At 40.9% G+C, this 17,010-nt stretch overlaps 1 protein-coding gene across 8 annotated transcripts in view; it reads left to right on the top strand.

The window, feature by feature from the left end:
• lims2 (LIM and senescent cell antigen-like domains 2) overlaps positions 1-17,010 on the top strand; it is a 76,531-nt gene that overhangs the window by 25,468 nt on the left and 34,053 nt on the right. Inside the window, exon 1 of one of the 8 annotated variants that reach the window (XM_080412711.1) lies at positions 12,587-12,705. The exons of 5 other annotated variants lie outside the window; for them this stretch is intronic. The gene's annotated coding sequence lies outside the window, so the exon portion shown is untranslated. Of the gene's footprint in view, positions 1-12,586; positions 12,706-17,010 lie in introns of those variants that run through there. 2 more of the 8 variants (XM_080412712.1, XM_080412718.1) reach the window with 2 other exon arrangements.

Raw genomic sequence — 17,010 nt, 5'->3', positions numbered from 1 at the left:
TCTGTCTGTCTCTCTCTCCCTCAACAAAGTTGATTCTGATTCTCGTCTCTGTAGGTGGAAACCTCATATGTCTCATAAACCTCATATGCCTCATAAACCTCGTATGTCTCATAAACCTCGTATGTCCAAAACTGTTACTTTTCAGGATTCAGAAGCAGATCTACACGCTCGAGCTACGAGCTTGCAGATCTGCTACTTTTGATGCTTTTGTGTGACGCTCTAGTATGATCACGTAGGGCGTCGTTACTTTATGAAAAAACACAAACATTTTGAATATGGACTCTGGGAGATCTGGTAGTTCTGGTAGTTGCTCTGTTCGTATCTCGAGTAGTTCTACTATGTCGAGGTCAACTTGGTACAGAGAGTCTCTCTCTCTCCCTCTCTCTCTCTCTCTCCCTCTCTCTCTCTCTCTCTCTCTCACCCTCTCTCTCTCTCTCTCAGTGTGGATGTAGTGTAGTATGTCATCCAGCGTGTTGTGAGAGGTGCTTGTATGTGTGATGCTGTAGATTAGAGGCTTAACGCACGGCCTGCCGTCTCTCATAAGCGACACATCTGTTCTGTACAGTTAAAATAACCTCATGCTGCAGCTCTCCATCTCTCACTTCCTCACTCTGGGACGCGGTGGGGGGGGCGTTCACAGTATCACTTTCACATCATCATCACTGACTGGAAGAAGCAGGCGCCGTGCGCTCGTCTGTAGAAAGTGCCCTCCAGACCATGAACGCAGCATTTACCAGTGGTGGAAAGTAACTAAGTACATTTACTCAAGTACTGTACGTAAGCACAAAGTTGAGGAATTTCTACTTTACTGGAGTATTTTACATTTACATACTTTTACTTCTACTCCACTACATCTCAGAGGAAAATATTGTACTTTTACTTTATTTGGAAAACTTTTGTTTCTAGTTACTTTGTAGATTTAGATTATTATTACAAAACATACATTACTCACTTCAGCCCTATGTACATTTTGGCCATTTGAAAATAGCCGATCTACAAGCGCACAATGCGTTGCGATGTGACGCATTGTGAGCTTGTAGATCTGCTATTTTCAAAAGATTTGTATACATTTGGAAACTTGTGAAATGGGACATTCTGCATAAAGAGTACTTTCTACTTTTGGTACTTTAAGTACGTGTTGATACCAATACTTTTGTACTTTTACTCAAGTCAATTTAGAATTTCAGACTTTTACTTGTAACAGAGTGATACTTTTACTTTTACTTTTATAAGTAAAAAATATGAGTACTTTTTCCACCCCTGGCAAAGCTGGTAAAGCTTGATTACACTTGATTGAGCGCGGTGTCATGCACCAAAAATAGCCGATCTGCAAGCTCACAACACGTTGCAGGTTGTAGATCGGCTATTTTTGGTATGATGTGGCAAGCCCTTAAATCGAAACCAAACCCGGCCGGGCGCACTTGTCCACTCACCGAGCCCAATTGCACAGACGCGCAGACACAACGTGTGGTCCGTCTTCATTTGAGACAGATACGTAGCCTATGTGTGGAAAGAAAACATCTTATTTGTCTCTCTCTCTCTGTCTCTCTCTCTCTCTCTCTGTCAGTCCAGTGTAATTTCACAATTTGCTAATTGCATTTTGATTGCACAATTGCTGACTGACAGACACTTCTAGGCAATGTTTTATGCATTATATGCGAAAACGGACTCAATAATTGCATCTACTAATTTTGATAACTTTGATCACCATTAATTCTACAGGATTGGATGTGGACTTATTTTTTCATGATAAGTATAATCCTAGTGTTAATTTAAAATGAGATATTCCTCTAAATCTGATTAGAAATGATACCAAAAAATTTGCCAGTGGTTGCTGAAATGATGTGCCCTTTTCCACATGTCAGCCCCTGCCCTTCTATTTCTCTCTGCACGTCCCTGGGAACAAGTACTCGTTGTTTTAGTTTAAAAGAAAAGAAAAATAAGTCATTTTCTTGACATTTCAAACATTTCTTGAGTAAACCTTTTTCTTAAATAGCAGATCTACAAGCTCAAAATGCAGTGTGTGTGTGTGTGTGTGTGTGTGTGTGTGTGTGTGTGTGTGTGTGTGTGTGTGTGTGTGTGTGTGTGTGTGTGTGTGTGTGTGTGTGTGTGTGTGTGTGTGTGTGTGTGTGTGTGTGTGTGTGTGTGTGTGTGCGTGCGTGCGTGCGTGCGTGTGTGAGTTACTGTTTGCTGCTGATTCTGCAGTGATTAGAGAGGGCTGCAGTAATGTGAGGAATGCAGAGAGAGAGAGAGAGAGGTCACCCTGTCAAAGGCAGAGACATAATACACACTGCAACTCTCTCTGGGGAGCTCAATATCATAACACACACACACACACACACACACACACACACACACACACACACACACACACACACACACACACACACACACCCGCTGCGACCTTCTCGACAACAAAGCTGTACAGAGATAGTAATCTGTGTGTAATGAAGTGTTTTGTTATGATCCTGTGATAATGATCACTGTCATAACAGTTCCACACAATTATTATAATTATAAAGTGTGTATGGTGCTAAGTAAGAGCAAAACATCAAGGATCAGGTCGATTGAGTTTTAATTTCTTTAATAGAATTGCAGTAAATAAATTGCATGAAAGGAACAAAGTGTGTACAATGTATGGTTTATTGAGCCGGGAAAGTCCCATTGAGTTCCAGAGAGTCCTGGGAATTAGATTTAAAATATAAAAGTCATTGCTGCTCCTGTAGGCTCCTCAGTCAGGTTGTTCCAGAGCCTACACAGTAACATCCTCAGTGTTAAAGGTGCTCTATATTCTCTATATTGTGATAGAAACATGACTTCAATAAGAGGGGTCTCTCTCCTGATTGGATGAAATTTGTATCCTGACCTGAAAATGTATTTTCTGTTTAGTGTTTACTAGAGAGCTGGAGAGACAGGAAGACCCCGGATTACCGTATAGTCTATAGAAATGATTAGAATCAGAATATAGATCTGTTAAACACTAAACAAGCAATCTGGGAACCCATCGCCAAATAAAAAAGGAAAAACAGCGCCCTCTGCTGTTTTTTACTCTTTCACTTAGCTCTGGGGGGGAGCTAAATGGAGCACCCGTGCGCAAGGAAACCGGGGTTTTGATCTGCCTTCAGCCTTTCACTTCCGGTGGTGCGACTATGTTTTCATTCCCACTAACAATATTTCTGCACGGAACACTAACACCACTTCTCCCAGAGAACATGGTTCGTTGTGGTTGCAAGTCCACTTGTTTCTATGATGGTTTTGTCTGCTCCGAGGACGCTATTGTTAAATGAGTTTCGGTTTGTTTCTAGTGGGGAAGGATCGGCACACACGTAAATTCCGCCCACTACATTTGATTGGGTAAAGCGCGGCCTGCTTCCTGATCTGAAGGCACGCCCTTTTTGGCCAGTGCATACGCGATATGACAAACCCCCCCGACAGATTCAAGCGGAGAGCAGAATCTGTTCTTGAGAGATTACTCAACAAGAGAAATATCACTTTACTGCACCTTCATGTTTTCCATGTGTAACTCTGAGAGAATAGAAATGTAGCCAAATGAACCCTTTATTCTCAGAGTTTAAAGGGACACTGAGGATTTCAGTTTGTAGGTCCCCGATGAGTGGTGTTTAGTGCTTTAGTCTGACTGCCATCATATCCTCTGCAGCCAGCCAGGCAGGAAATGGAACGTGGATGGAGTCTGGTCTCTAGTGGAGGGCGTTGGAGAGGTGAAAGGTCACGTCGGGAAACAAAAAGAACACAACAGAGGAAATGTCACTCCTCCGATATCATATTATAGTTAGATTAGTGCCCTCGTTAAGTCATCGAAGAGCGGTGTGTGTGTATGTGTGTGCGCGCGCGCACGTATCCTCTCCAGTCTGGCCAAAGGTAACATGTTTTGAGCTCAAGCAACCCTTATGGCTGCGTTCCCATGGTTACTGTTGACACAGTGTGTGAGTAAGGTCTGTTTGTAGTGTGTAGTGTGTGTGTGTGTGTGTGTGTGTGTGTGTGTGTGTGTGTGTGTGTGTGTGTGTGTGTGTGTGTGTGTGTGTGTGTGTGTGTGTGTGTGTGTGTGTGTGTGTGTGTGTGTGTGTGTGTGTGTGTGAAACAGCGGGGTTGGGTGCAGGGTCTCGCTGTATGTATTTGGCAAATACAGCAGCAGGCGAAGACCAAACACACAGCAGTGTCTTAAGTGAGATTTAGCCAGTTCCTGTTCTCTCTAAACTCCACCAGTGTTTGAGCCTACATGTCCTCATTTACTGAACCCACACTGAAGAGCAGACTGTGTAATAACAGAGTTTGAGAGTTGTTGACTCTCAGTACATTCTACTCTAATATACAGACAGGTGACAAATGAAAGGAAAAACCTGAACAAACGCATGGTGAAACTTGACTAATGCAGATCCGTGCATATTGATAGAATTAAGCATTTTTACATCCATGAATACAAATACTGTGCAGGTCCAGTTGACCTTGATTTTAGATCAAGATGGGAAGAGAAAAAGTGACTATGAAAGTGGGTTCTTTATTGGGTAACCGTGAACACTGGGCACCATTTTTTAAATGTTATATTTGAGGCCAAATATTTCTACACATGCTACCTGTGATAGCCAGTAATTTGGGGGATGAGCAAGAAGTTGAAGGGTAAATTCTGGTCTGATAATGATGTGCATTTATAGTTTACAAAGCATACATTTATTCTTTCATTTTTTTACGTTGAGGTGCCCACAAGGTTTAGGTTTAGGTACCCACTGGACCCGTGTCCCTTTATTTGGGACATAGATAGATTTTAAGTCACTAAAAACTTCAATCAACTGCCAGTGTTTTAATAGGAAACAAGGTGACTAAAGTGACTTCTGCATTTTGATCTACGTGAACTGCCTGGGAAATACATCATCAGTGACAGTGGTGGAAAAAGTACTCAAATTCTTTACTTAAGTAAAAGTACCAATACTGCATTATAGAAATACTCTGTTACAAGTAAAAGTCCAGAATAAAATTTTTACTTGAGTAAAAGTACAAAAGTATTGGCATCAAATTGTACTTAAAGTACCAAAAGTAAAAGTACTAAAATGTTTGAAAATAGCAGATCTACAAGCTCACAACGCGTCGCGATGCGACGCTTTGTGAGCTTGTAGATCGGCTATTTTCAAATAGGCCTAGGTATAAAATAGGGCTAAAGTGGTTAATGTATGTTATATGATATCATAATTTATATCTGCAAAGTAACTAGTAACTAAAGTTTTCAAATAATTGTAGTGGAGTAAAAGTACAATATTTGCCTCTGAGATGTAGTGGAGTAGAAGTAAGAGTATTGGAAATTGGAAATACTCAAGTAAAGTACAAATACCTCAAAATTGTACTTAAGTACAGTACTTACGTAAATGTACTCAGTTATTTTACACCACTGATCAGTGAGTAGGTTTGACACATGTGGTCAAAGTGCACATTGGATGACTGTTGAGACATAATGCAATATGTAAGGAAAAACAGAAGAGCAACTGTTCCCCGGGTGACTGAGAATGTCATTGCAGGATGTGATCATCAGACTGTGTCACCAAGAACACTTCCTGGCATGGTCTATGCAATGGTGCATTGATGCTGTTCTGGTGGTGGCACTTTATGTTGTTTTTTCCTTTAATTTGTCACCCGTCTGTATATGCAAAAATTTATTTTTTTGAATGGTCTTTTTCCTATTAGATAGTGTGTGTGGAGAGAGGTAGGGACATCATACAACAAATTAAGCAAGGGAAACAAAGAAGGCTAAAGAAGATAAAACTATCACAAGGAAGAGTACAACATCAGATCTTTTCTTTTTTTTTTACAATGAATTTTGGCTCTGGCACTCAGAGCCAAACTGCCAGAAATAAGTCAGGCACTGAATGAGTTAACAGGTCTGTAACTCTGAGAGTGTACAAAATGGACACCAAATGGACCCTGACGGGTCCATTTGGTTCCATTTGTACACTCTCAGAGTTATGGGGTTCCTTGAAATGAAAATGTAAAAGGTTTGAGAGCCACTGGTTTTTATAGGACAAGGCTCATAAAGTTTAACAGGCTGTTAAGAACCAGACAGTGTGCTTTGTCAGCCTCTAGGTGGCAGTGCTGGGTTGTAGTGTAGGTGAAACAGATGGAGATAAATCAGTGCTGTGTTTGGTTGAAGAGGCTCTGTGCAGAACTCCCTTTCACTTAAACATGTTTTATAAGGTTTGTGTTTGAATGATGATTCTAACTTTTCAATTAACTATCAATCGGTAAAGCTTAATTAACACCTGTTATACAGTAAGTGTAAAAATGTGTTGCTCGACAACAAATATTTTCCGCCAAAAGTTGGAAGTTTAGTTCAAACACTTGAGCCCTTTTTCATACTTTGTTGTGTGGTGTAAAATAGCAGATTTACAAGATCACAATGCATCACTGTGAGCTTGTAGATCTGCTAATGACGTGAAGGTGGAGGTGTATTGAGGGACAGACAGACAGAAAGCAGACAGACTCCTGTGGAGCCACCTGTTGTCCTGAGGTGTCGGCTGACAGTGGAGTCAGGAATAGACCTGATGGACAAAATAAGTCCAACCGCCGTTAGCTGCTAGGCTAGCCGCTACTTTACACACGAACAGCTGCTTTTTACGTCTCAAACATCATCCATTCTTTTATGGGGACACACCCTGGAACCCCCTCAGGAACCATTGCTATATGCACTGCTCCATGCAGAGGCCAGGGTGCTGATGTCGTGCATGTTGTCTCACTGGAAACACTCTGCTACACCAAGTGGGTCTCCAAAGTGTGGTCCAGGGACCCTTATGGTTCCTTGAAGGGGTTCCAAATGGTCCCTTACAGGTGTGTAAGAATTTTGGGTGTCCTTGAAATGTGCTCCCCTTGAAATTAAAACGTTTAAGAACCACTGTGCACTGCATCAACTTTTCTTGATGTGTTCAAGACTGGACAAGACAGTTACTTCCTCTGTCTCTAAACAAAATGGAATGGAACAAAGCCTTAATTAGTATAATTGGTAAGACCTGTGAAGGAAGTAAGGAGGAGGCCCACTTTTTTTCCAATATGGCTGCTGTGCATAGAGCCTATTCAATTTTAGTAGTAGTGGCAAACAGTGGTGGAAAGTAACTAAGTACATTTACTTAAGTACTGTACTTAAGTACAATTTTTAGGTATTTGTACTTTACTTGAGTATTTCCAATTTCCAATACTTTTACTTCTACTCAACTACATCTCAGAGGCAAATATTGTACTTTTACTCCACTACAATTATTTGAAAACTTTAGTTACTAGTTACTTTTCAGATATAAATTATGATATTATAAAACACACATTAACCACTTTAGCCCTATTTTATACCTCGGCTATTTGAAAATAGCCGATCTACAAGCTCACAACGCGTCGCATCACGACGCGTTGTGAGCTTGTAGATCTGCTATTTTCAAATATTTTTATACTTTTACTTTTGGTACTTTAAGTACATTTTGATGCCAATACTTCTGTACTTTTACTCAAGTACATTTTTCATTCTGGACTTTTACTTGTACCAGAGTATTCTTATATTGCAGTATTGGTACTTTTACTTAAGTAAAGAATTTGAGTACTTTTTCCACCACTGGACTGGCAAATCACGACAAGCTGTCTCAAGACACTTTACATAATAGAGCAGAGACATTGTCCCGCCCTGAGCCAGCGATTCTTACCCGAAATGAATTCCCCCTCAACTGTAAGAAATGTCAGGCAGACATAGTGGTCGGCCATCTGCCTCCACCGTGTCAGGCGGGTCAGAGACAGAGGGAGCAACTGGAGTCTTGTCGGGAATTCCTCGCACACAATTAAAAAGTTGACTGACCGCCATAGGAACAGGGCCGCTCCGGGAGGACCGCTCATCCCACCGACTTCACAGTCCACGCTACACTTCCTCGGGTCCTCAGTCCAAAGTAGATAGATCGGATGTACGGTTGTGGAGATGATGTGAAGTACAGACAACAACAGACATACTGTACATACAGAGATTCCTAGCAGTAATGCAAAATGTTGCATGTTAGCAGTGGTGGAAAAAGTACTCAAATTCTTTACTTAAGTAAAAGTACCAATACTGCAATATAAAAATACTCTGTTACAAGTAAAAATCAAAAATTAAAAATTTACTTGAGTAAAAGTACAAAAGTATTGGCATCAAAATGTACTTAAAGTACCAAAAGTAAAAGTACTAAATATTTGAAAATAGCCAATCTACAAGCTCACAACGCGTCGCGATGCGACGCGTTGTGAGCTTGTAGATCTGCTATTTTCAAATAGCCTAGGTATAAAATAGCTAAAGTGGTTAATGTATGTTTTATAATATCATAATTTATATCTGCAAAGTAACTAGTAACTAAAGTTTTCAAATAATTGTAGTGGAGTAAAAGTACAATATTTGCCTCTGAGATGTAGTGGAGTAGAAGTAAAAGTATTGGAAATTGGAAATACTCAAGTAAAGTACAAATACCTCAAAATTGTACTTAAGTACAGTACTTAAGTAAATGTACTTAGTTACTTTCCACCACTGCATGTTAGTGGCCTGTTGGAGACTCTCTTTCTCTCTCTCTCTCTCTCTCTCTCTCTCTCTCTCTCTCTCTCTCTCTCTCTCTCTCTCTCTCTCTCACACACACTCCATTTCTCTGCCTGTCTCTCTGTCTTCTCTCACTCTTCTGTCCCCCTCTCTGTCTCTCTTTCTGTCCCCCTCTCTTTCTGTCCCCCTCTCTGTCCCCCTCTCTGTCTGTCTGTCTGTCTGTCTGTCTGTCTGTCTGTCTGTCTGTCTGTCTGTCTGTCTGTCTGTCTGTCTGTCTGTCTGTGCCCCTCTCTGTCTGTCTGTCTTTCTCTGTAAGTCTGCCTGTCTGTCTTTCTCTCCCTGTGCTACTCAGAGGACTATAAACAGAGAACACTTACGGTGTGTTTTTTCCTGTTTTTTTCTGTCCCCACCCTCTGTCCTTTGTACTCGTGTCACTCAACAGTAATTCCCATGGCAGCATAAGACGGTTCCCTCTGGAACTCCACTCTGCTAAAGTGCTGGGACTCACTGCCTCTCTTTGCAGATAGCAGACCTTTCTGGCTCATCACAGAGCACTGTGTGAACCTTCCTGGCAGTTGCACAGGAATTGTTTTGGTAGAGATGACATCATGTTAGAATCCAGGACCTCACATTCTGTTGTTTTGGGAGAAGGAAACATGGAAAAATCCTAGCAGGGAATTCCATGGGTTTCATTTCACAACAACAGCACTCGATTGCAGTGGTGGAAAAAGTACTCAAATATTTTACTTAAGTAAAAGTATCAATACTGCAATGTAGAAGTACTCCGTTACAAGTAAAAGTCAGAAATTCAAAATTTACTTGAGTAAAAGTACAAAAGTATTGGTATCAAAATGTACTTAAGGCACCAAAAGTAAAAGTACTAAAATGTTTGAAAATAGCAGATCTACAAGCTCACAACGCGTCGCGATGCGACGCGTTGTGAGCTTGTAGATCGGCTATTTTCAAATAGCCTATGTATAAAATAGGGCTAAAGTGGTTAATGTATGTTTTATAATATCATCATTTATAATTGCAAAGTAATTAGTAACTTAAGTTTTCAAATAATTGTAGTGGAGTAAAAGTACAATATTTGCCTCTGAGATGTAGTGGAGTAGAAGTAAAAGTACTGATAATTGGAAATACTCCAGCAAAGTAAAAATACCTCAGAATTGTACTTAAGTACAATACTTGAGTACATGTACTTAGTTACTTTACACCACTGCTCGATTGTTCACTAACGTTGTTCTGGGGGATTTCAAGTGCGAGCACATTTTCACCAGTATTATCCACGTTGACCGGGGTACCCCAGGGTTCTATACTTGGCCCCTTCCGTTTGTACCTCTACACACCTAAGCCAAAATAGTCGATTTACAAGCTTGTTTACAAGCTCGATTGGCTGTTTTTGCTAAATGATGACATGCCCAGAACAGGCTAATACGTAGGGTTCATCTTAGATGATGTAACAAATCGATCCCTAGACAGACAAGAATAGATGTATTCTGTGAACACACACACACACATACGCACACACGCACAGTCATGCACAAACACACACCCACACACCCACACAGAGACAGAAACCAGCAGCTGCCAGCACCTAGTTTGGAGTTAAGGGCACGCTGGGCATCTATTTGTGGAATGATGGAGTCATGCAGTGAGACAGACACACACACACACACACACACACACACACACACACACACACACACACACACACACACACACACACACACACACACACACACACACACACACACACACTCACACACTCACACATTTGTATTACTAGACTCGTGTGACATTTTATGATTTTTTCATTTTTTTTTTCAGTTTTGAAATATTTTGACATTTTAAAATCCGAACCCTAAAGCCGAAAATAGCTGATCATGCATAAATCTAATCCCAAACGCTAAACCTAACCCCCAAATGCCTAATCTTTACCCTAACCCCAACCTGAATCTTATCATCCTAACTCTAAAAATCAGTATTAACGTTTAATGGTCCTAATGGTAAATTCGACTATACTTGTGGGGACATTTAGCCCTTGCAAGCATAGTAATATAAGCACACACACTCAAACAAACAAACAAACGCACACACACACACACACACACACACACACACACACACACACACACACACACACACACACACACACACACACACACACACACACACACACACACACACACACACACACACACACACACCCCTGCGCGCGCACAAAACAAGGGACTAGAAATACAGTTATTGGCTCCACATGACACACATACAGATGGCTCATGTCACTTCTGAAGCATTCAAAACAAATAATCAATTCAACATGCACACATTCCCCACGGGGGTCCCACGGGGGTCCCACATCTGTCCCGCTAATGGTTGTGGATGCATGCGCACGTCCATCCATGGTTCAGCTGGGACGCATCTAACGGTGCGTGATTGTTGCAATCTGTAGCCTGACATGTTATTCCTCTGTGTTTATGCTGCGGAGCGGAGACATGGAGCCAGAGCACTCCAGCTTTCAGTGGTGGAAAGTAGTGTACTTTTATTTATTATTATTTTTAATGAATAAAAAGTTACTATATAGATTTAGATGATTATTACAAAACTTATGTCCACCAATGAAGCCCTATTTTATACTTAACTTAAAGATAACAGATCTAGAAAAAGCTTTTACTTTGCTACAGCAAGTGATATTCTGATGCCAATACTTTTGTACTTTGACTCAAGTAAAAATGTTGAACGCCTTTTACCTGTAGCAGTGTTTTTCACATTGTGGTATTGCTACTTTTACGTGAGTAAAGAATTGAAGTACTTCTTCCACCAAAGCTTGGACGGAGGTAAACAAAGGTCTCTTTCTGTGAGACACAGTGGACGGTGTGTGTGTGTGTGTGTGTGTGTGTGTGTGTGTGTGTGTGTGTGTGTGTGTGTGTGTGTGTGTGTGTGTGTGTGTGTGTGTGTGTGTGTGTGTGTGTGTGTGTGTGTGTGTGTGTGTGTGTGTGTGTGTGTGTGTGTGTGTGTGTGTGTGTGTGTGTGTGTGTGTGTGTGTGTGTGTCAGTGTGTCAGTATCCACACTCTCACAACACCCAAACTGGAGCCACGCTGTCAGATCTCCCAGAGAGCTGAGAGCTGGCTACACCACACACACACACACACACACACACACACACACACACACACACACACACACACACACACACACACACACACACACACAGACGGCTAAGACGGTCTGATCTTAAGTGAAAACATCCCGTCCTCACAAATCAGATCCTTCCAAGTTAAAAGTCTGTGTGTGTGTGTGTGTGTGTGTGTGTGTGTGTGTGTGTGTGTGTGTGTGTGCGCGTGCGTGTTGTGTCCGTCTGTCCGGTGGCACATTGACCTCTGTGTGGTTCCGGGCAGGCGTCAGGGTGGCCACTTTAATTTGAGTAACCACCCAAGAATAGACAGAGCAGTGTGACGGGGGGGGGGGGGGGGGGGGAGGAGAGAGAGAGAGAGAGAATGGGAAAGTGAGGACTAAATGTGAGAACAGGGAGGGAGGTGGGTGTGTGAATGTATGTGTGTGAGAGCGAGAGAGAGAGAGAGAGAGGGAGAGAGGAACTCACATCCACGGTGCTTCCCAGTGCAGGAGTCAGTCTTCTGGTAGCTGTGTGTGGAAGCACACAGCTCCTCTGCCCTTACACACACACACACACACACACACACACACACACACACACACACACACACACACACACACACACACACACACACACACACACACACGTCACACACACGGACACAGACACAGACCTGCTAACGCTCCGCTATAGGACGTAAAGGAACCATCACCACCAAGACCAAGGGATCTATTGGGACTCATACTGTTAGCCTGTCTGGTATTGGGAGCGGTGACATCATCATCATCATCATCATATACATCCCTTTGGAACTAAGCGCTCAGTAATGGAACTAAACGGCCGCGCGCTGCCCCCCTCCATCCCCGAGGACGGAGAGGCCCCGGACGTGCCTTATCATCACCACCACGGGGAGATGAACGGGGGTCCCAGGAACGGGGACGGGGGCGGCGGGGGCGGGGGGGAGGACGGCGAGGTGCCCGTCTCCAAGAACCAGAAGCGTAAGAGCGACGTGAAGGTCTACAAGGAGTTCTGTGACTTTTATGCCAAATTGTAAGTAACAGCAGAAACCATGGGGAGGTTCACTGGAGTGGGCCCGGAATAATCATGTGGAGGATTTTTTTTGGTTGGATTGCTCTCCCTCTCGTCACTTTGAATGTTGATTTATGGGAGAACTTGTCACAGTAAAGACAAGACTGCATGTGGTGGAAAAAGTACTCACATGTTTTACTTAAGTGAAAGTATCAATGCTGCAATGTAGAAGTACTCTGTTACAAGTAAAAGTCCTTAATTCAAAATGTAATCGAGTAAGAGTATAAAGGTATTGGTATCCAAATGTACTTAAAGTACCAAAAGTGAAAGTACTAAAATGTTTGAAAATATTTTCAAATAGCCTGTGTATAAAATAGGGTGGTTAATGTATGTTTTATAACATAATAATTTATATCTGCAAAGTAACTAGTAACTAAAGTTTTCAAATAATTGTAGTGGAGTAAAAGTACAATATTTGCCTCAGAGATGTAGTGGAGTAGAAAGTATTGGAAATTGGAAATACTCCAGTACAGTAAAAGTACCTCAAAAGTACAGTACTTGAGTAAATGTACTTAGTTACTTTACACCACTGCAAGACGGCTATTCCAGTAGTTGATACAAACAAAAGCCATTTAACCACTTAAACACCTCGAGTCTTAGAGAACTGGGGTTAGAGACTTTTCCTGTCTTCAGCAAATCCCTAAATAAATAGCTGATCTATAAGCTCACATTGCTATTTAGTGTTTGTTCAGTAACAGGAGTCTCCCTGTCTCTCCAGCTCTTTAATAAACAGGAAATACATTTACAGGTAGGTGACAACATTTCAGCCAATCAGGAGAGAGTACCCATTTATTTCGTTTTCCAGTTCCAATCGTGTCTGCTCGTTTCTTTGTGTCATCACTTTCAATGCCACTTGTTCTCTATCTCGATTGGATAAAACTGGTATCCTGGTATCATGAAAATGCATTTTCTGTTTAATGAAGAGCTGGAGAGACATGGAGACTCTTGTTACTGAACAAACACTCTACAGCAATGAGTACTATCGGAATATAGCGGCATTTAACACTTATTTTAACCAAAGAAAATCACTTTACCCTACCTTTAAGTTATAATACTCTGGTATAAAACATATTCATCTGAAGTCATGAAGTCGAAGTGAGAGAGCCACCCGGCTCAGACACGTTTTTTAACCCATTAAGACCTGAAGCCGATTCTAGAAATGTCTTCCAAATCCCAACGGTATTCTGAAAAACCTATGTTACTATATCAGTGGTGCTCAAACTTTTTCATGTCGAGGACCCCCCCAAAATGATATGTATTTGGCTGCGGACCCCCATCTCAAAATGTTTAGTTCCAGGGAGCCCCAGAAAGCAAAGATTTGACTTAAAAATGTTCGCTTTAAAAGAATATATTATGTTCAAAGATTTGCACACACGATTTTTCAAGAAAATAGCAGATCTACAAGCTCGTAGCGCGGCACTCGGTGCCGCGCTACGAGCTTGTATATCTGCTATTTTTGAATAGCCAAAGTAAAGTAAAAAAAAAAAAAAGTTTAAAGTGGTTACACAGATGCGTTCCCGGCTTTAACGGCTTAAGTTGTTTATGGAGTCCATCTGGGTTGTGTTTTCTAAGATTAGACCCTGGTCTCAGAATGTGAGGAATTCTGGTGTTCTGGTGTTGGGGAGCTGAGAGAGAGAGGGAGCTTTACAATGGAGTTGCTCTTCTAAAGCTGTCCCAGGTGCTGTGTTTGTCTAAGCAGGGGATTGAGCGCTCAAGCTAGCTCACCACACCGCCGCTACGCCGGCCCTCTGGGCCGAGCGAGGCCGCTGAGGATGAAGTGAGTGCTATTTTAGTGCCAGGGGGGGTAGGTAGGGGTAGGGGGGAGTTTGTTATGCAAAGTGAAATATGCCAACTGGCATGCCAAGTATGTCTGCTTAGAGACTAGCAAGGGTTGGACATGTCACGTTACGCAGTCTGCTCGTACTGCATACGTGTGTGTGTGTGTGTACGCGCTGTGTACTGTATGTGTGCGTGTATTTATTTATTTACTTAATTTTGTATTTATTTATACATCTACCGTTGGTATTCATACTTGGTATTCATACTTATTATTTTTTTAGTTTACTAGTTAAATTACGTAACCAAAATGTAGTTGGGACTGTTGAAACCGCCAGAGTGCACAATATCACAATCACTGAATAATATTGAACAATTCTTTGAAACATTTTGAACACCTTTCTTCACCTAAAATGACACGCCCAAAATAGTTAGCCTGGAATCCAGACTTATTCGGTCCATTCAGCATTTTTTTCTTTTCTTTTTCATCCACTGAGCAGAGCAAATCAGTCCTGGATTACAGGTTAAAAATAGTGACACACCTATAGTTGAAAGTGGTTATTACATTAGGATATCTATTTCTGAGGATATCATGAAGCCTCGTTCCAATAAAGAAATGTAAATGACCCGGCAAAGAAGTGTGGCTCAATTCCCCCCCAAATTGTCAATATTCAATGTTTACATGTTTGAGAGTGAGAGAAACTTGTCCTCAATTAGCATTTGCTATCAGAAGTAAAATAAAGTTTGCGTTTATGAAAAATAAATGACTTTTTACCTTCTATGGTATACGGGTCATTTCGGACCCTAACACCACTAGTGTCACTATTTTTAATAATTTTAACATTTTTTTAAAGTTAAAAAACGAAAACAAGTATTTTCTTTATTGATTTTTTTTGGGAAGTGTGTTCTAATTATTATTCTTAATTATTCTATTCTAGCTAGATAACATCATTATCCATTGCCTTCATTATAGGAAATTTAATGAGTGAATTTTAACATTTTTATAATAAAAAACGATATATTTTGAAAGATGAAACCCTAGCCCTAACCCAACATAATATTTTTAAAAGTGTTTACATGGATATGAATGCATTACAAGTCAGCTATGAGGTGGGAGAAAAATATGAATGAAAATACTTATTTTTTTAGTATTTTGGGCTGATTTAAATCACGGGTCAAATTTGACCCGCTAACACCACAAGTGGATGCAGTTTTCTAACACAATGCAACGGTTAAGTAAAAGTACCAATACTGCAATATAAAAATACTCTGTTACAAGTAAAAGTCCAGAATAAAAAATTTACTTGAGTATTGTGAGCTTGTTGTGAGCTTGTAGATCGGCTATTTTCAAATAGCCTAGGTATAAAATAGGTTTAAAGTGGTTAATGTATGTTTCATTATATCATAATTTATATCTGAAAAGTAACTAGTAACTAAAGTTTTCAAGTAAATGTAGTGGAGTAGAAGTAAAAGTATTGGAAATTGGAAATACTCAAGTAAAGTACAAATACTGTACCTCAAAATTGTACTTAAGTACAGTACTTAAGTAAATGTACTTAGTTACTTTCCACCACTGCCCACAATACAGATGCTGGGGTTAGTAGGTGTGCAGTTTGTGAACAAAGACAGGTCATCGTCACCACATTGACAAACTGGCCACTTTCTGACCATGTCATCTAGTCCAGAGCCATTGAGATGGAAAGAGTTGAGTCATCTTTGTTCACTCTAGTGGAGTGATTCTCAAACGGTTTCATTTCAGGGACCCCCACTTTGCTATGCATTAGCCCATGGACCCCCATAACTCTTAGAGTTAAAGGACCACTTCACCCATTTTCAGAGATAACGGCAACAAAAAGAACAATGTGGAAGTAACGCTTGCCATCAGGCAACCAATAGTTCCGTAACACCACTACTGTATTACCGTAGTTACAAACAAACATCGAATCCTCATATTGGTTGTGGATGATGCAGGTGACATACATGAACCACATGACCTGCAGTGTTTCTGACCACCTCATTAAATGCCTTTAATACATTATAATTGCCCTCTGTAACAAAAATGTTCAATTAAAAAACGCCTTAAATATTGCATTTCTTTAAAAAAAATAGTTCATCTTTTACTCGCATCGCAAGTGGATAATGTCATTTGTCCATGAGTGGTCCAGCCCTATGGAATGTATGGAACGCACCCCTCTGGGTTGAGGATATCTGCGTGGACTGGCCTTTGACCTTTTGAAGCATCCTGTGAGCAGTGGTGGAAAAAGTTGTCAAATGTTTTACTTAAGTAAAAGTATCAATACTGCAATGTAGAAGTACTCCGTTACAAGTAAAAGCCCGGAATTCAAAATTTACTTGAGTAAAAGTACAAAGGTATTGGCATCAAAATGTACTTAAAGTACCAAAAGTAAAAGTACTAAGTACAGCGCGACGCGTTGTGAGCTTGTAGATCTGCTATTTTCAAATAGCCTACTGTATGTATAAAATAGGGCC

This window comes from Gymnoscopelus braueri (genome assembly GCF_963280865.1).
Source record: "Gymnoscopelus braueri genome assembly, chromosome: 18".
Lineage (NCBI taxonomy): Eukaryota > Metazoa > Chordata > Actinopteri > Myctophiformes > Myctophidae > Gymnoscopelus > Gymnoscopelus braueri.
Note: the sequence above shows the minus strand (reverse complement) of the source record. Positions and strands in the feature narration are given on the sequence as shown.